The following is a 19,860-nucleotide window of genomic DNA, read 5'->3' on the forward strand; positions in this document are numbered from 1 at the left end:
GTAACAATAGTAGGGATTATTTCAGATACTGTAAATGTATTTTGGGCAAAAGCCTTGGTGTTTTACTACATAATTTTAAAGGTTTTTAGTTAATAACTATTTTTCTTTTTTGTCAACATCTTATTGGTTCTTTATAAATTAAGGTTTTTTGCAGTTTTCAGATTTCTACTAGCCAGAAAGTAGGTTTAATATTAAATTAATTTTCTTTAAATAGAAGTTTTAATCAAAGAGAAAAATAAGTAGCTGTATTTCTCCTCTTGCCCAGTTTAGGTGAGAACTACTTAAATAAAAACCACTCTTAGGAAAATTCTGCTTAAATTAAATTCACTTTTTTTATTTTCAAATTTTCTTTGTTAATGTATCTAATAAGTACATTATAATATGTATGTAAACAGGTGACCCAGCAAATTAAAAAACAAAAATGTTGATATATATATGTGTTCTAGAAAGGATAGTAATATGGTGAAAAATAGTAGATTGGAGTGACAAAATTCCTATTGGTTTTTGAGGAAAAAGAAAAGGTTCTCATGAATATTATGGTACTCATTTCTTAAGAATTCAAAAATTGTATTTTTGCTAACACTTTGTGTTATAAAGTGTTATTGATAGGAATTTCTTTCATACCATGTAGTTGAATGCGCTTTCTACAAGATGTTTAAACTATATTTATTGGAGGTAGTTAAAATTAAAACAATCTCCAAATTACTGTTCTATTAAAGATTAGATTAAAGAAATAAAAAATGTCCCCAGCAGGACCTCCTGCTGTCCATAACATACTGATTTTGCCCTAAGGGTATTTCTGCTGAGGACATACAAGTTTTACATTGGGGTACTGCTAGTAGTGTTTTAAAACATATATCTGAAAGACTGTGCCTTAATAAGTATTTTCAGTGATTAACAAACTGAATAATGCCCTCTATTCTCATAGTGTTTTAGTCATCACTAATTTAACAATCCAGATATTTTGTTTCTCCAGTGAAAAATAATTGATCATGGATTTAAAAAAAGCATTCTTTGTTGTTGTTGTTCATCAAAGAAAACTTCGAGAGGAAAAAAAACCCTCATAATTTTATTGACCTAACTCAGCAGCTCTTATTTTTTGTATATTCTCTGTATTTTGACAAATGCTTTTGACTATAAGTTTATTATATTTAGTAGTTTCTGGAGAATCCTATGATGTTAGCTAATAAAAAAAGACAAAGTCATATATCAAAAATAGTAATAACCCAAAAAGCCCACCTATCTTTATCACACACTTTTTGGGGAAAGATTTGATGAAAACTCTCCTATTGGAGTTGATGCTTATATAATACCTCTCTACTTACTCCTTCTGCTCTAGTTGACTCTTCACTTTTTTTTTAAAGAATTTTTATTTATTTATTTGACAGAGATAGACAGCCAGCGAGAGAGGGAACACAAGCAGGGGGAGTGGGAGAGGAAGAAGCAGGCTCCCAGGGGAGGAGCCTGATATGGGACTCGATCCCGGAATGCCGGGATCATGCCCTGAGCCGAAGGCAGATGCTTAACGACTGCGCTACCCAGGCGCCCCTGACTTTTCACTTTTATTAGGTGATAAGTGGGAGGGACAGAGAAATCTTTCTCTGAAGTCATTTAATGAAGGTTTAGGGAAGTAGTGGAGATTAAAGTGGACAGTTGCAATACCTGAAGCTGTTGATTTCATTTTAGTTAGGTTAGATATATAGACCATGAAAACAGATGCTGACACTTTTAAAAATGTTATTTGGTATCAATGAAGGCAGTGATGTTTAGCTTTTTCTTTCATAGTATAAATTTTAATATAAATTTAGTGGTGATATCATTTGTAATAGTATAAATGGAACAAATCCATGGAAATCTAGAGCTGGAGGAGACCAAAGGGGTCATCTAGTCCAGTAAAGCCTTTGTTTTATTAATGACGAACCATTTTGAAGATTTTTTTAATATGTAGTAAATGTTTGTCTTAATTAGGGTGCTGTGGGATGAGTTGTATGTAATAGAACGATGAAAACAGCTCAAATTAATTAATGACTCATTTCGCATTTTGGCAGGTTTGTTTTTTTTTTTAATTTACATGTAGTGAAATGCACAGATCTGATGTCCAGTAATAACTTTTGCTGTTGAGGAAATGAAATGCTAGAATGATTGCATGACTTAATCATTGCCTGATCTGATCAGTGTCACAGCTAGCTAATGATGGATTCCGGACTGGTACCTCCTACCTGTTACCCCTTCAGTATCTCCCTGAAGAGGCTACTCCATAACCTTACATGCATATATTTTTTATATAGGTAACTTATAATTTATATATACCTTAATTTTATGGGAAAACCCAGACTTTAAAGTTTGATTTCTGATCTTTTTATAGTTTTCTTTAGATTTATTACCTACTTTCATTTCCCTTTTCTCTGCTTTATTCAGCAAATACTTGTTTAAAGGCTGTACATCAGTTTAGTCCTAGATAATTTGTTAAGAATCCTTTATATATGCAGTGTGCTCTTTTGTTGTTTTGATAGAAATTTGTGCACTCGACCTCAATAGCAAATTATTAATCGAGTTTATGCTTGTAGCATTATTATAATCTTGTTAAACACAAGTAATTTGTAACTGTAATTGTTTGCTTCAAATATTGCTTGGAATCAGGGATTTTGTGAAGAGGAAGGAAATCTTATGAGGAAGGAACATTTTTAGTTTTATTTATAGGCCTCTTTTTGTGAGCAGGAATTGATTGCTGGAGTGAGGATTGTTTATGTTTTAGTGACATAGTTTTTTCCCCCATTCTCTGGTCTCTGAGGAAAATGAGAAAAATTATGGTTCAGTTCAACAGAGATTGAGTTTTCTCTTGTGCCAGGTTACTGGAGTTAACAGATACGATTTTTGCCTTCAAGACTCTTACAGTCTAGTAGAGCTAAAGATATTTAATTTCCATAGGATTTGTTAAGCGCTTAGGTAGAGATAGTCATAGGTTTACCATAGGCTTAGTGATGTGGAGGTGGTTACTTAACTTACTGGAGTGCTACTTGAGCTGAGCTTTCAGTGATGAAGCTAAGAATTAGTTGAAAGAATATTTGAGGTAGAAAAAAGCAGAAGCAGGATACAGCACAGTGTAGACAGGAAACTATTATTATTGGAGCACATAGATTGGGGCAGCAAATAGCAGTGATAAAAGACTTGGAGAGGTAGATTGTGTAGGGTTTTATATATAATGCCAAGAGTTTAGTCTTTATTTAGAAGGTAGTTAATGAGAAGGAACAGGCAGATTGTGGAGTGTACAGGATGGATTTAAAGGCGACAAGACAGAAATGTTTTAGATGTAAAATCATCAGAATGTGGTGATTGACTATAGGGTATAAGAGAGAGGAAGAATGAGTAGGATGTTTAGGATGATTTCTGGTTTGGTTGATTAGGTAGATGGCGATAGCATTACTTGTGATCAAGAATATAGGAGGGGCTCCTCGCTGGCTCAGTTGGTAGAGCATGTGGCTCTTGATCTTGGAGTCATAAGTTTGAGTCCCACATTGGGTGTAGAAATTGCTTGAATAAAGGTTAAAAAAAAAAAAAGGAATATAGTAGGAAATATACAGTAGGAAGAGCAGGTTTGGAGTGGGATGGGAATGTGGGTGGGAAAGTGAGTTCAGTTTTGGGTAAGTTGAATTTGAGCTGCCCTGTATTAAGTGTGTTGAGAAGTGTTGAGAAGGCTGTTGGATGTGAGTCTGAAATTTAGAGGGGATAGAAAAACTACCAGAATTAATTTTGTAATTGATAGTGAACATTTGGAAGAGGCTTCCCCCCCGCCCCCCCCCCTTTCCCAAGCCTTTTAGTTGGCCTGAAGGTAAATAGAAAGCAAACTTCATTGCCCAGTTTTAGATTGTTGAGCAGTCAACTTTTTCTATTCCTGTAATGAGATCTGGTTTAAATGTTGAAAAAGTGGAAACATTTTACATTATATACTACCCCCCCCCACAATGTCATGAGTTCTTAGGTTTAACATGTCATTGCCCCCATTGCTATGTTTGTTTTATGATGTAATCTACCTAAATTGTACCGTTTTCATTCATTAGTAGTAGATTTATTTCCCTAGTATACTCATTTTCCAATCTTGTTTTAGTCTATATTACTGATAATAGAAAAGAACTTATCTAGTAAACAGAGCTCCAGAAAACCTAGAGGATATGTTAAATTCTAACATAAATAGAATTACCAAGATGAAGCAGTATGTGCACGTTCAAAACACTTCCCTTCATATTTTAAGTTTAAATAATAATATTAGCTTATTGCAGATGTTGTGTAGGTAATTTCTGACTGGTACTTGGCCCAATTAATATGTATCATTTAATTTTGTTATTAGGGTAATGCTGACCTCATAAAATGAGTTGGGAAGTGTTCCCTTCCTTTTAAAAAAAGAGTTTGTGTAGATTTGGTGTTTTTGTTTTTGTTTTAAATGTTTGGTAGGATTCTCCAGTGAAGTCATCTGCACCCTGTGTTGGACACTTTTCCTATAATTCCAATTTTTAAAAATAGATATAGGGCTGATCATGTTACCTATTCTTGTGTGAGCTTTGGTGATTCATGTTTTTTGAGGAATTTGACCATTTCATCTGTATTGTTGAGTATATGGGCATAAAGTTATTTGTACTATTCCATTCTTGTTCTTATAATGTCTGTGGGATGTGTAGTGATTTTCACCTTTCCATTCCTGGTATTTGTAATTTGTGTCTTTTTTTTCCCCTCAGTCTTGCTAGAGGTTAACAGTTCATTGATCTTTTCTAAAAATCAACTTTTGGTTTCATTGAGTTTTCTTTTTTTGTCCTCATTGATTTTTGGTTCTGTTGAATGCTTTGTCTCTTGACAGTAGGTTGTATATTTCTTTTTTGTGTGTCTTGCAATATTTTATCAAATGCTCGGTATCATGAATAGGACAGTAGAGACTGAGTAGATAGTATATATACCTGGAAAATTACATACCGGGATTTATAGTGTAGGGGGTCTGGATGAGTTGAGTTTTGGTTTTGTTGTTGCAAGTAATTTTTTTTTCTTTGCAAAGAATATTTTAAGTGCACCATTGATTTCAAACCTCTCCAGTTTTACTTTGTTCTTTAGCTAGAAATCAAGGCATGAGAAAGTGTTTCTCAGTTTTCGTGATTGACTCTCAGTTTTTGGCTTTCCTTATGCACTTGTGCCTCTATGTGGACTGTAGATGCTACTGATTCTCTTCCAGTGGTGGATTACAGCTGTGTTAATCTGTGCGTGTTCACCTGGTGGTGGAGTCAGGAATATCTCTCTTGTCCTGGTCCAATCTCAATATAGGGTAGGCCCTGTGTATACTGGACCTCAGGGGTGAGGCTCTGTCAGTGATTGCCCCTCTGTGCAAAATTAGGCCTTGCATCTTTTCAGGTCTTGTTTAGAAAAGAATTTCCCAAGCCTTGCCTCAGTGTTAGGAGCTCTCTAAAGGCAGTGGTATTAAGCTCCTGGGCCCAAAACTGTTTCCTGCCCCCCTCGTAATGCTAGAAGGGTTTTTCTTTGACTCTACCTCCATCCTTAATGATGTCTTCACTTATGCCCTGAAGGTGACTGGACTTGCTGCCCCTACCCTAGCTTTAAATTTTTCTTTCCTTAGGGGTGAAGGACCTGGTTAGGGTTTTCGTACTTTTACCCTGGTAGAAGCTGCTCTTCTTTTAAGCCTTGCACCACAGAGGAAGATTCTTTCTAGTCGCATGTTTCCATATTGTGAGCACCTGGTGGAGGTCTCTGGCAAAGATACTGCAAATATAGTATCCCATTGTGTCTAGGGCTCCCAGGAGTGCTATGTTCTATGCCAGCCCACTTTGCCTTAAGGAGTTTATTAACAATTTTAGATGAATTCTTTTTACCTGCTTTTATGTCACCGCTGTCTTTTCCTTTGCTCTGCTGCAGGTCAGCCAGTGCTCACATCTTGTCTTTCCTAGGAGGGGCTTGTCTTTTCTTGAATATTTATTTGGTTGTTCTATGTCCTCAGTTCTCAGATAAGTTCAAGAAAAGTTTGATTTTGTAGTTTATCCAGTTTTTTTTTTAATTGTTGTTAGGCTGGTAGCAGCATTCCCCCCCCCCCAACTTTCTATTGTGTAGGCAGAACCCAATTAATGTATAAAAATGGATCTTTAGGCAAAACTGCACAATTAGAGGAGCTTTCCTGTCTGTTCTAGAGCTGTAGTTTGTAATTCCATGAATTCTGTGTGCTCAGGTTGCTTGAGATAAACTTCCTCTGCCCTTCCCATGGTTAAGGCCCTGTTGGGGCCTGACACTGGGGTCAGGTGCTGCAAAGACCACCTGATGGTGGAACACTGTGACCATCACACCGACAGCCAGCGAGGGTGGAAGGTGGAGGTGCCGGATGGTACATACGCCGGGAAGAGCAAATTTTTTCCTCTTCCCTAAACATTGTGGTTACCCCCAAACTATCTTATGGTCGGCCCTCCTTTACAGTTTTTGTTAGCCATCCCCCAAACCTGTCTTTCTCCCAACTCTACTTATTCTTCCATTCCATTTCCTGTTATGAAAGGCCCAGAAAAACCATGTAATACTAAAAATTTTTGATCCCAAATTTAGATGAGGTATTTCTGCACTTTGTATGTCTGACAGGCCACCATTTTTTGGTCTACAGGTTATTTTGTCAGTTCTTAAAAGTAGTAAATATATAAACAGAATACGAGGGCAGATTTTACTTAGTCCCCTTTCTGTACTTTTTCCCCCTTTTCTGTACTTCTGTTCTTCCCCTTTTTAGTGTAGTTTGTTAAAATTTTTAAAAAACAAGGGATTTTGTTTTCCCATTACAGAGTCCCCATCTCTCACCCTCTTGGAAACCTTTACCTTACATTATCATTAATGACTCATAAAAAGGGATTAGATGGAGATCCATAGGTTTTTTCCCCCCTTTTAATTGTAAATATACAGACAATAAAAATCACCTTTTAAACCACTTTTAAATGTACAGTTCAGTGGTACTAAGTACATTCATCTTCTACAGCCATTACACTATCCATCTCCAGAACTTTCTTCCTAATGGGAAACTCCGTATCTATTAAATAATAGCCCTCTTTCCCTTCCTTCCTCCAGGCTCTGGCAACCACTATTTTACTTTATATCTCTATTGAATTTGAATAGGTACCTCATGTAAGTGAAATCATACAATATTGTCCTTTTGTGACTGATTTATTTTCCTTAGCATAATGTTATCAAGTCTCATCCATGTTGTAGCATATTGCAGAATTTCCTTCCCCTTTAGGGCTGAATAATACTCCATTGTATAGTCATATCACGTTTTGTTTATCCACTTACCTGTTTTTTAAAGATTTTATTTATTTATTTGACAGAGATAGAGCACAAGCAGGGGGAGCTGGAGAGGGAGAAACAGGCTCCCCGCTGAGCAGGGAGCCAAATGCAGGACTCGATCCCAGGACCCTGGGATCATGACCAAAACCAAAGGCAGAGGCTCGAACAACTGAGCCACCAAGGTGCCCCTCCACTTATCTGTTGATAGACACTTTTGCTTCCACCTTTGGGCTGTTGTGAATAATGCTGCTGTGAATATGGCTATACAAATATCCGTTCACTTTCAATTCTTTATAGAGTATATACCTAGAAGTAGAATTGCTAGATCATATGGTAATTCTATGTTTAATTTTTTGAGGAACTGCCATAGTATTTTCCACAGTGACTGAACCATTTTGCATTCTTATCAGCAGTGCACAAGGGTTCCAATCTCTCCACATCCTTGTGGACACCTCTTATTTTCTGTTTTTTGATTGTAGCCATCCTAGTGGGTGTGAAGAGGTATCTCATTGTGGTTTTGGTTTGCATTTCCCCGATCATTAGTGATGTTGAGCATTTTTTGATGTGCTTATTTGTATATCTTCTTTGGAGAAATATCTGTTCAAGTCTTTTACCCATTTTTGAACTGGGTTGTTTGATTTGTTGTTGTCGTAGGAGTTTTCAAATATATTCTGGATAGATAGTGTCCTTTGATGCACGAAAGTTTTTAACTTTGATGTAGTCCAATTTATCTTTTTTTTTTCTTTTGTTTTCCTGTGTTTTGGTGTCATATCTAAGAAATCATTGCCAAATTCAGTGTCATGAGTTTGTGCCCTGTTGTCTTCTAAGAGTTTTATAGTTTTAACTCTTAAAGTCTTTGATTCATTTTGAGTTAATTTTTGTATATAATGTAAGGTAAGGATCCAGTTTCATTTTTTGCATTTAGATACTCCGTTTTCTCAGCACTAGAGATCGATAGTTTTACTATCAATAGGCTTGGTGTAGAAATATGGAATATAGTTTTCCACATTGTTGATGTAATGGTTTAGATTCTAGATTTTTTTTTCAAGATTTATTTATTTTAGAGAGAGCAGGGGAGGGGTAGATGGGGGAGTAGAGAAAGAGACAGAGAGGGAGAGAGAATCTCAAGTAGACTCCCCACTGAGCACGGATCCTTATTTGGGGCCGGATCCCAGGACCCAGAGATTATGACTTGAGCCAAAACCAAGAATCAGAGAACAACTGAGCCACCCAGGCACTCCTAGGTTTTTCTGTTCAGTTACATTATGGGTAAAAATATGCTGTAGAAGCTCCCCTGGAACTGTAATCCCCATTTGTAACACTATTTCTATGAGAAGTTTTATTTTGAGCTCCCAACTGCCAATTTGTAAACACAGCTGTTTGTAAGTTAACCCTATTTTAAGGCTTTGTATAGACAGGAGTAGAGCAGGAAAATCACTTGTGAATGACTATGTATTTAGAAAAGAGTAGAGGTAAAAACAAACTTTAGAGGCTAATGGGAAATTAGAATTATTGGTACCTTTTTAATTAGTTTCTTATTAGTAATAAATATACCATTTTTACATTGCCTGTTATTTTTATTGAAATTACCTGGCAATTGTAACTTAAAATAACACTTCTGCCATTTTTTCCACCTCATTTTCCTCTGTCATAAGTTTGGGAATAATGGATGCTATTTTATATTGTTGAAAGAGTAAGTGAAATAGGACAGTGCTTTGCACCTAGTAGTTAATAAAGGACAGCTCTTGGTTAATATATCACTTTAACTTTTTCCATGTTCAGGTAAAGTACTTTATTTTTGAAAAGGGTAAGTTAAGGGCTGGTTTTCTGTAGTGGACAGGAAACTACTAGAAAACAAACACAATACTTTTTACAGTGCTTTGGTATTGTGCTTGTCTAGATTATGTTGCAGTATTCAGGTAAGCATGGATATTTGAGCCTTTATTTTAGGATTTTCGTTATTTGCAAGAAATGCCAAGAGATTAAATTAGCAAATATTTATTGAGATCCTTGGATACACAAAGTATTTTTAAAGTGTTATAGTTCCATTATTTTGAGGAGTTGGGGCAAATAATGCAAATATCTTCCTCTAAATTAAGACATAATTGGCAGACTAAAAAAGTTATACAAGATTTGTTTTTAAGTATTAAAGTGAAAAAAGTTTTCAAGTGTTGGGTTTAAAACAAGGAAAATTATGCTTGACAAAGTTGCTAAATTCTTCTTAGAAATTCTTCTTTATTTTATTTATTTGTTTTTTAAGTAGGCTCTGTGCCCAGTGTGGAGCCCTACGTGGGGCTTGAACTCATGACCCTAAAATCAAGACCTGAGCTGAGATCAAGAGTCAGACACTTGACTGACTGAGCCATCCGGGCGCCCCTAGAAATTCTTCTTTATTAAATAAGGGAACTAATGGTATATTGCAGGTTTTATTCAGTTCACTTTAAAAGGTTTTTGTTTAGAACTTATTTAACATTTTAAAATATTTGCATTGGGAAGTAGTAAACTTCGTGTCTCCTTAAACATTTGAGCACATTCTAGGTTACATTTAGACAGGAAGACTGCCTGAAAGATTACTGCTTTCGTTGGGGAAGTTGAACTAAAGTCTTTTTCAACTTTAGTATTTTGATCCTTAGGGAAAAATTGAGGACAGGGCATACATAGGCATTTAACGAAATGGGAACTAGAGGTAGCCTATAAATATAGTTAAAACACTTAACCATTCATTATGATAATTTAATGTCATTTTTTACTTTCAATTAGCAAACATCTTAAAAAGAAATTCTGATGTGCAAGATTCAGTATGTGGATAGCTCTGCTGTGCATGTGTACTGCCTTAGCCAGGAGTGTGATTGTCCCAACACCCCTGCAACTTCAGGCTATTAGAGCTGTTGGCCCTCCTAGTTTGCCTGCCATAGAAATGATTACTTATACCAAAATTGTCACTTACAGTGATGACCACTGAGTGTGGTCATTGCCCAACTGCTTTAAATCATGTGAGGCTCTTTTTATGGTGACCTCAAAGTTGGCAGTCCTCTCAGCCTGACAAACCATCTGAGCTTGCAGGTGGAGTATATGGGAGTAGAGCAGCCCCAGATAAGAATGACACAGACTCCTAATGTTCTTACTCAAAGCTGAGCAGTTTTATAAGCATTCTCAGATTGTTATATGCCTTTGGTTGATTTCTAGAGTACTGAAATGGTGGTTTTTATTATTTTGTCCAACTGAGTGGTTGCTTTTTGGGAAGATTTATTGACCATAGTCAGAATTCCAGGGATTTTATTTTAACTTATTCTGTGTCTCTGTCTTCTTGTTCCATACTGTGTCTAGGTTCCTGAGGACCCAGTAGATGACAGACCTAGAATTAGAATTCTAAATATTAATTAGATTTATTTCATAACAGTCTCATGATAGCAGTGCCAGTGCCGTTACCATATATATGATTATTGAGGCCATATATACACTCTTTTTGCTGTGTTCTTCCTATTCATCCCTCACTTTTTTTAAATAGTTAAGTATATTTACATTGTCAGAGAATATACATACTATACTCTCTCCCTTTCAACCTTCATTTTATTTTTGCTGTAGGAGTAACTAATGTTGTGTGTTTGATACTCACCATTAGTTCTTGTGCAGTATCTGTAGTCAGTTTGGTTTTCTCAAGTCCTCTGATTTTTTAGCCAGGGCTCCATAGGCACAGTATTCCTAGAGTTTTTGCTCATTGATAATAGTTTGTGGCCATTATTCTTGTTATCTTTGTTGGATATAAAACCCTTGGTTTACATGTTCTTTTCTTGATTATTTTAAATATGTTACTCCAATTTTTGTCTGACATAAAGTGTTGCTATTGAAAAATTTAGAGTAGTTTAATGTTTTTTCCATTATGAAGTCATTTAATGCACGTCTGCATCAGGGTTCTGCAGACTGCTGCACATGGGCTGACTGCCTGTGTTTGTAAACACAGTTTTATTGTACGCAGCCATGCTCCTTCACTTACGTATTTTTGGATGCTTTTGCTATACAGTGCCATAGACAGTATTGAAACCGATGAGCATGGTCTAGACACTGATATTTGAATTTCATCTAACTTTCACCCTGTGGTCTGCAAGCCTAAAATATTTATTGTGTTTTATGAGAAAAAGTCTGCCTACATCTGTCTTAGATGCCCAAAGGATTTTTCCCCCTTTAAAGTTCAGTAAAATTCTAGTAATTCACATATGACTATTTCTTCACATTTGCTATTCTCAGGTCTTGTTTCTTTCAATACATGGTTTCAAACTTTTTCTATTTCTGGGAAGTTCTCTTGTTTTTGAGTATCTGATCTATTTTCAGTATTTACCAGTTTCTCTTGAATTTTTTTTTTTTAAGATTTTTATTTTTAAGTAATCTCTTCACCCACATGGGGTTTGAGCTCACAACCCTAAGATCAAGAGTTGCACGCTCCACCGACTGAGCCAGCCAGGCATCCCTTGAATCTTTTGTAATGTGTGAAAATATTCCTTCTTTGTTTTGTTCATTTAATTCTTTGTTCCTTCTTTTTTAGTCTGTTTCTGAAATGATTTTCTTTTTTTAATGTTTTTCTTTGTTCTTTCACTTCATTTCCCTGTCTTCAAATCCTGGTTAAATCGTTTAGTATTAATGTCTTTAAGCTTGCTTGGAAATAGTGTGTAGCTTATGATCTGTTTTTGTGGACTTGTCTTTTGTAGTCTTACTGTCTGTAGAAACTTAGGGGTTGAAAAAAATTTTTTTGAATGTTTTATTTTTTTAAAGTAGGCTCCACACCCAGTGTGGGGCTTGAACTCATCACCCCAGGATCAAGAGTCACATACTCTACTGACTGAACCAGCCAGGCACCCCCAAAAGTTAGGGGTTTTATTCTGCGTGCGCACTCGCTCTCTCTCCCCCTCCCCCTCCCCCGCCCGCCTTTTTGCTTCTCTTTTTTTTCTTATGACTGTATGGGCTCTGATCTAATTTCTTTTTTTTTTTTTTTTTTTTAGGATTTTATTTATTTACTTGACAGAGACACAGCCAGTGAGAGAGGGAACACAAGCAGGGGGAGTGGGAGAGGAAGAAGCAGGCTCCCAGTGGAGGAGCCTGATACGGGGCTTGATCCCAGAACGCTGGGATCATGCCCTGAGCCAAAGGCAGATGCTTAACGACTGCGCTACCCAGGCGCCCCTCTGATCTAATTTCTGTTACTTTTTTTTTTTTTTTAAGATTTTATTTATTTATTTGACAGAGATAGAGACAGCCAGCGAGAGAGGGAACACAAGCAGGGGGAGTGGGAGAGGAAGAGCAGGCTCCCAGCAGAGGAGCCTGATGTGGGGCTCGATCCCATAACGCTGGGATCACGCCCTGAGCTGAAGGCAGGTGCTTAACCGCTGTGCCACCCAGGCGCCCCTAATTTCTGTTACTTTTTAATGTGAAATTTGTTTTCCTGAACTTTTAGGAGGAGGTTTTGACTTAAATGCAGCTTTCTGTTACTTTCTGTGTTCCAAAATATGGAGGATTGCTCTCTTGAGATTGCTTAGTTTATTTTCCTCTGCCCCCTTTATTCCAGATGTTCTCTTTGCTTTTCTCATTTGATCCTGTCCTACTCTTTTTTTTTTTTTTTAAGATTTTTTAAAAATTTAATTTGACAGAGAGAGAGGCAGCAAGAGAGGGAACACAAGCAGGGGGAGTGGGAGAGGGAGAAGCAGGCTTCCCGCTGAGGAGGGAGCCTGATGCGGCTCTATCCCAGAATGCTGGGATCATGACCTGAGCCGAAGGCAGACACTTAATGACTGAGCCACCCAGGCTCCCCTGTCCTACTCTGTTTTGACTTAATTCAGTTTCTTCTCAGTGTTGAATCCTGTTGGTAGCTCTGGTAGTGAGGGTTTTTGTTGTTGCTGCTGTTTTTTAATGGAAAATATCAAACATATGCACAAAATAAACAGAATGGTATTATGAAGCCCCGTATGACCATCATTTGGTTTGAGTACTTATTAACATTTTGTCTGTCTTTTGGATCTAGATCCGCACCCACTTCCAACTTCCTGCTACCTGGTTGGTATTGTTCATAAGAACTTTTTGCACGTGTTTATTTTGGTAAAATTTACATACTTTGAAATACATAGACTTCAGCTATAAGTTTTCACAGATCCACGCTCCATCATATATATGTCATTTCTTTTCTCCAAGACAGCTTCTATTCTGATTTGTTTCTCCTTAGATCATTTTTGCCTCTGATAGAATTTCTCTTTAATGATGTCATCAAATATGTATTCATTTGTGTCTGCCATTGCTCAGCATAATGTCAGAGATTCTTTCATGTTGTTGATGATAATAATTGTTTTCTGGTGTTTTTTTTTGTTTTTTTTTTTAAGATTTTATTTATTTATTCGACAGAGATAGAGACAGCCAGCGAGAGAGGGAACACAAGCAGGGGGAGTGGGAGAGGAAGAAGCAGGCTCATAGCGGAGGAGCCTCATGTGGGGCTCGATCCCATAACGCCGGGATCACGCCCTGAGCCGAAGGCAGATGCTTAACCGCTGTGCCACCCAGGCGCCCCTGTTTTCTGGTTTTGATTATTATTCCACTGTGTGAAAACACCACAGTATTCATTTTTCTATCCCTGTTTCCAGTTTGGGGCTACAGTAAATAAAGCCTGCCAGGAACATTTTTGTAAAAGTATGCTGTGGACATGTTTATATCTCTCTTAGATAAAAACTTAGAAGTGAAAAAATTATTGGATCAAGGGATGAGGTGCTGCTGAATGAAATTTACCAAGTAGTAACCCGCCACCAGGTTGTGACCAAAAAAAAAGGTCTCCAGATACCTGGGGACAAAACCGCCCCCTGCTTAAGAACCACTGTCCCATGGGGCGCCTGGGTGGCTCAGTCGTTAAGCGTCTGCCTTCAGCTCAGGGCGTGATCCCAGGGTCTTGGGATCGAGCCCCGCATCGGGCTCCCTGCTTCACTGGGAGCCTGCTTCTTCCTCTCCCACTCCCCCTGCTTGTGTTCTCTCTCTCACTGGCTGTCTCTCTCTCTGTCAAATAAATAAATAAAATCTTAAAAAAAAAAAATTTACCAAAAACCTCACATGCCCACCAGCAGAAGATGAGAATGCTTATTGCTCACATCTTTGCTACTATACATTATTGTCAGTCTTTTTAATTTTTGCCTTTCAGGTAGATGTGGATTAGTATGCTATTTTGATTAACTTGCACTTCTGATGCTGAATTATATTTTATATGCATGTGGCCAATCATTTTATGAAGTGTCTTCTCAGGTCTTTTTAATTTTTATGAAGTCTAGTTACCCAGTTTTTGCTTTTATGGTTTCTGCTTTTGTGGTTATTCTTCATATTCTCTATCATATTCTCCTCTGGTTATAGTTTTACTTTTTCCTAATGTGAATTTCTTTTATTTCTTTTTATTTGTCTTTCTAATTCCATGGCATGAACCTCCAGTAAAATGTTGAATAAAAGTGGTGAGAGTAGACAAACTTGTCTTACTCTTGACCTTAGGAGGAAAGCATGTAGTTTTTCATTATGCAGTATGATGTTAGCTGTGGGGTTTTTGTAGATGCCTTTTCTTATATTTAAGAAGGTCTGTTCTATTGTCATTTGTGTGTGTGTGTGTGTGTGTGTGTGTGTGTGTGTGTGTTTAGTATTTTTATTGTGAAAAGGTGTTGGGTTTGGTCAAATGCTTCCCCCCCCCGTGTCTTTTGAGATGATCATATGGAATTTTTCCTTTATTTTTTTAATAGGGTATACTATATTGATTGATTTTTTTTTTTTCATATCTTAAACCAGCCTTGCATCTCTGGGATAAATCCCACTTTGGTCATGATGTATATTCCTCTTATAAAGCTGCTGGATTTGGTTTGTTAGTATTTTGTTGAGGATATTTGCGTCCATATGTCTAAAGGATATTGATTAGTAATTTTACTTTTCTTGTAGTGTCTGTGTTTGGCTTTAGTAGCAGAGTAATACTGACCTCGTAGATTGAGTTGGGAGGTGTTCCTCAGTTTTGGGGAAGAGTTTGAGAAGGATTGGTGTTAATTCTTTAAACACTGGTAAAATTCATCAGTTAAGCCATTTGGTCCTGGATTTTTCTTTGTGGGAAGTCCCCCCACCCCAAGATTTTATTTTTGAGTATTTTCTGTACCCAAAGTGGGGCTTGAACTCACAACCCAGAGATTGAGTTGCATGCCAGCCAGGCGCCCCCAGGAAGTTTTTAAAGAAATCATTATCAGTCTCTACTTATTATTCAGTCTCTACTTATTATGAGGCTTTTGGATTTTTTTTTTCTTGAGCCCATTTTACTTGTGTCTTTATAGAAATTTATCCATCTCATCTAGGTTATCTAATTTGTTGGTGTACAGTTGTTCATAATATTCCCTTAAAATTGTTTTTATTTTTGTAGTGTTGGTATTAATGACCCATTTTTCACTCCTGACTTTGATAGGTTGAGGCTTTTTTTTTCTTGGCTAGTCTGATTTAAGGTGTACCAATTTGTTGATCTTTTCAAAGAACAAATTTTTGGCCTCATTAATTTCTTTTTGCTTTGCATTTTAAATCATCTATTTGACTTATTTCTGCTTTATCCTTTATTTCCTTCCTTCTGCTTTCTTTAGATTTAGTTTGTTTTTCTCTTTATAGTAGTTTCTTATGGTGAAACGTTTTGTTATGGAGTTGAGGTCTTTTTCTAATATAAGCATTTACATAAATTGCCCTCTGAGCACTGTTTTGGGAGCATCTCATAAGTTTTTGTATGTTGTGATTTTGTTTCATTTCATCCTGAAATATTTTCTAATTCCCCTTGTGATTTCTTCTTTGACACAGTGCTTACATATTTTAAGAGTTTGTTGTTTAATTTCTGCATATTTGTTAATTTCCTTGTGATTTCTCATTTCATTCCAGTGTGGTTGGAGACCATATACTTACATGATTTCAGTCCTTTTAAGTTTATTGAGGCTTGTTTTGTGTCCTAACATGTAGTCTTTCCTGGACATTGTTATATATTCTGCTGTTGTTGAGTGGAATGTTCCGTATGTGTCTCTTAGGTCAAGAGAATTGTTCATGACTTTGATTTCCTTATTGATCTTTTGTCTTTTTTCATTATTGAAAATAGGGTATTGAAATATCTAGCTATTATTGTTGAATTGTCTGTTTTTCACTTTTGTTCGACAGTTTTTACTTCATATATTTTGAGACTCTGGTATGAGGTGCATATATGTTTATAATTTCCCTCTGTTGCTTATTACATCTCACATACTTTGATGTGCTGCTGTGTTTTTGTTATTTTTTAGTCCAAAATATTTTATATTTCCCTTGTGGTTCATTCTTTCTTTTCTTTCTTTTTCCCCTTCCTTCCTTCCTTCCTTCTTTCCTTCCTTCCTTCCTTTGACTTATGATTTATTTATAAATATATTTTAAATTTTTCAAATACTTGGTACTTTTTAAGATTTTTTGTTTTTGATCTGTAATTGTGGTCAGAGAACATACTTTGTAAGATTTTAGTCTTTAAATTTATTTAGACTTGTTTTACATCTCTGCATACTTGGTAAGTATTCCATGAGAAATTGAAAAGTATATGTTTTCTTCATCTCTTGTGTGAGTAGTCTGTTTTGAAAGTTCATGAGACCTTGACTGCCCTAGCCCTTATAGTCCTTTTTCTTTATACATCCGCAATTTTTAAAAATTTAAAAATTTTTTTTTATTTTTTGGCATTAGGGTTGAGGGGAAACAGATTTTGGCTGAGAAATAAACTTCTTTGCTGAAATTACATCCTGAAAGTTTTAAATAAGTAGCAGAAGAAGGGGAAGATAGGTAGTTGGTAAACTGGAGCATAAAGTTGCTATCCTGTTTCTGCCACCATGACTTCCTGTGGTAAACCAAATTATAGCAGCGAAGGGAACTATTCTATATTTTGCTTGTTAATGATCTAGACAAGAGATGGAGGGGGAAATGCCACTACAAGTGCCCAAGAACGAGGGGCACAAATCCATTCATTCTACTGTCTCTGTCTGAGGTACAGTCCCTAAGAGCACTATCAAAGAGTAGAAGGTAGCTATATAGACTGATTTTGCTCCCCGACTTTTTCCAGAACTTTTCTGTCCAGCTGTCGCTGATGAACAAGGCAAGCAAAGACCAAGGCCACACCATGACAGCCTCTTCAGAGTTCCAGAATAAGTGTTCCGTCAGAGCTGAGCGGCCCCTTTTGAATTCATTCCTCTTAGATGAGCTGCATGCGATTTTCTTCACATACCGTGGAACCACATTTGGGTGGTTTTAGCCTGGATATTAGAACACGGAGCACTTCTTGTGCCGCCACAAACTCTTCCACCAGTCAGCACGGTGCTCACTGACAGCTTCTCTGCCACACGAGGGCCTATGCTTGGCAGACCTTCAAGGTGAAAGCGCAGAGCAACCAGCAGAGGTGGCTGCCCTGGGAGGCTGCGCCTGTAGGCATGGAGTGCTCAGTGTTGCACCGGTCAGGACCGAGGGACCTGCGCAACTGGCCTCGTGCCTCTGGCAGCCCCAGGTCAGGCCTGTGGAATGCAGGAATTGCCTATCAGGGCAAAGGCCTTATGTCCCCATGGCCATGGCGAGAAAAGCCAACACGCATTTGTTGGATTGGGCTATGAACTCACTTGTTCGCACCCGTGAGGACCTCGGGAAAGGCGTATGCTCTGGCATCGCGTCACCTCTGGCATTGCGTCACCTCTGGGGCTGTCCCTGTTGCTGCCATTTTGCCTCCCGGAGCTATTTTGGACCTATCAAGTACACTTTTTACAATTCATTATTGGAATGGACAAAAACCTACTTTTCAGCTCCTTCTTTAAATGCTTTTGTCTTTCTTTCCAGTAAATGCCCCCTGGTTATTTTTGAGTTCAAAGGACCTTTCTCATAAGCTTTCCCAGTACCGTCTTCACTCTTTTCATGCGGAGTGATCTAGCATTTTATATATACATTATGATATGTATACTTACCTGCCAGACTTTTTGATTCTCATGGACAGAAGTTTTAGTTTTCATCCTTAACGTTCCAGTAGCAGGTAACCAATAAGTATTTAAATTTTAATCAGCCAAACTTAATAAGACTGGATTTACCTATATGCCTTTAGTCTTTTAAGACCCACTTTACATCAGTGTATTATTTCATAAGGTTTTATAATTTCCATTTAATGATTCTGGGCTTAAGATAGAGTCATTCTTGGGTATTTTTTAAAAAACTTTAAAAATTACAGAAAGTGATTAAAAATAGTTCTGAGAAATTCCCCCTTGCATTTTCTCTATGGGAATTTTCCTTTTCTAAGGTATGCTGTTCAATAACTAAGGAATTAAGGCAACATTTATGCACTCTAAATAGGGTTTTAAAGTAAATAATACATGCCTTGAATGATAAATCACTTTAGAAGTTAACATGGACTCTTTAGGAGAAAGGCAGTATTTTTTATTTTGGGATGGCAACTTAAAACTGAGCACCATTTGCTGCTAGGAAAAAAATAGTTGTAAAGATATTTAGGGACTCCTCTGGTGAATCCTTTGAGTTTGGGGTTTTTTGTTGGGAGTAGATTGTATATATATATAATATAGATATATACTTTCTATATATCTATATTATATATAGATATATATATACTTTCTAAAAGTTTCTAACTTTTTTTCTGTGACTGTTAACGTTGAATTAGTAAAGACACAGTGTCTTAAGCTTAACTGGTCAGTGAAGACCCTATCCTTTGCCAGGAATTTCTGCATCTTTAGGAGCTTGGAATGCTTAAAGGGAGTTAAACTTTTCTATGAATGCATTCACTGTTATGAGTAGCGTTATTGTTCCTGCACTTCATAGCCTTTTCTCATTCCTTTTTCATTTTGAGGCTCAGGATGGTAAGATGAATGTATTCTTTATACAGGTGAAAAAACAAGTGACTATAGTTTAGCTATGATTGAAATAGGATTAGAATTCACATTTCTTAATTCTTAGTTTGGTAATTTTTATATTCTACTTTAGATTCTAATTTATGGTATGTACTTAACCACTTCTGTGTCTTGGTACAGTTTCGCCAGCCATTAATTTTCTCATCCATAAAGTGAGAGAGTTCTAAGTAGATTGCCTTATATTTTCTTTCTAATGTGAATTCAGTTTTTAAAGTATCATTATCTGTGGTAAGATTGAATGATCTTATAAATTAAACTGAATGATCCAACTGCTCTTCTTACACTTGTATGATTGTCGATGATTAGAATCATGCTCATGTAATTAATTCGTTCATTGAGGGTTTTTCCACCACACTGTGAGCTCCAGAAGTCAAAAACCTTCCATATGTTGTTTAGTGTTTACTGGGTGCTCAACCTAGCCCAGTGCCTTGAATGTGGTTAAGTGCTCGATAAATACTTGTTGAATGAATGATTAAATGAATGATAATGTCAGCATGGGTGGAGGCAGCATAGTGTTTTGAAAAGAGTATGCACACTCTTGGTGTTACTTTTTTTTTTTTTTTTGGATATGGAGAGAGAGAATCTTAAGCGGACTCCACACCCAGCACGGAGCCTGACACGGGACTCAATCTCA

The 19,860-nt window shown here is 36.9% G+C and overlaps 1 protein-coding gene across 3 annotated transcripts in view; it reads left to right on the plus strand.

The window, feature by feature from the left end:
• CTDSPL2 (CTD small phosphatase like 2) overlaps positions 1-19,860 on the plus strand; it is an 82,320-nt gene that overhangs the window by 7,834 nt on the left and 54,626 nt on the right. The window lies entirely within an intron of this gene.

The sequence above is a fragment of the Ursus maritimus genome, unplaced genomic scaffold, assembly GCF_017311325.1.
Source record: "Ursus maritimus isolate PB19 unplaced genomic scaffold, ASM1731132v1 scaffold_35, whole genome shotgun sequence".
Classification (NCBI taxonomy): Eukaryota; Metazoa; Chordata; class Mammalia; order Carnivora; family Ursidae; genus Ursus; species Ursus maritimus.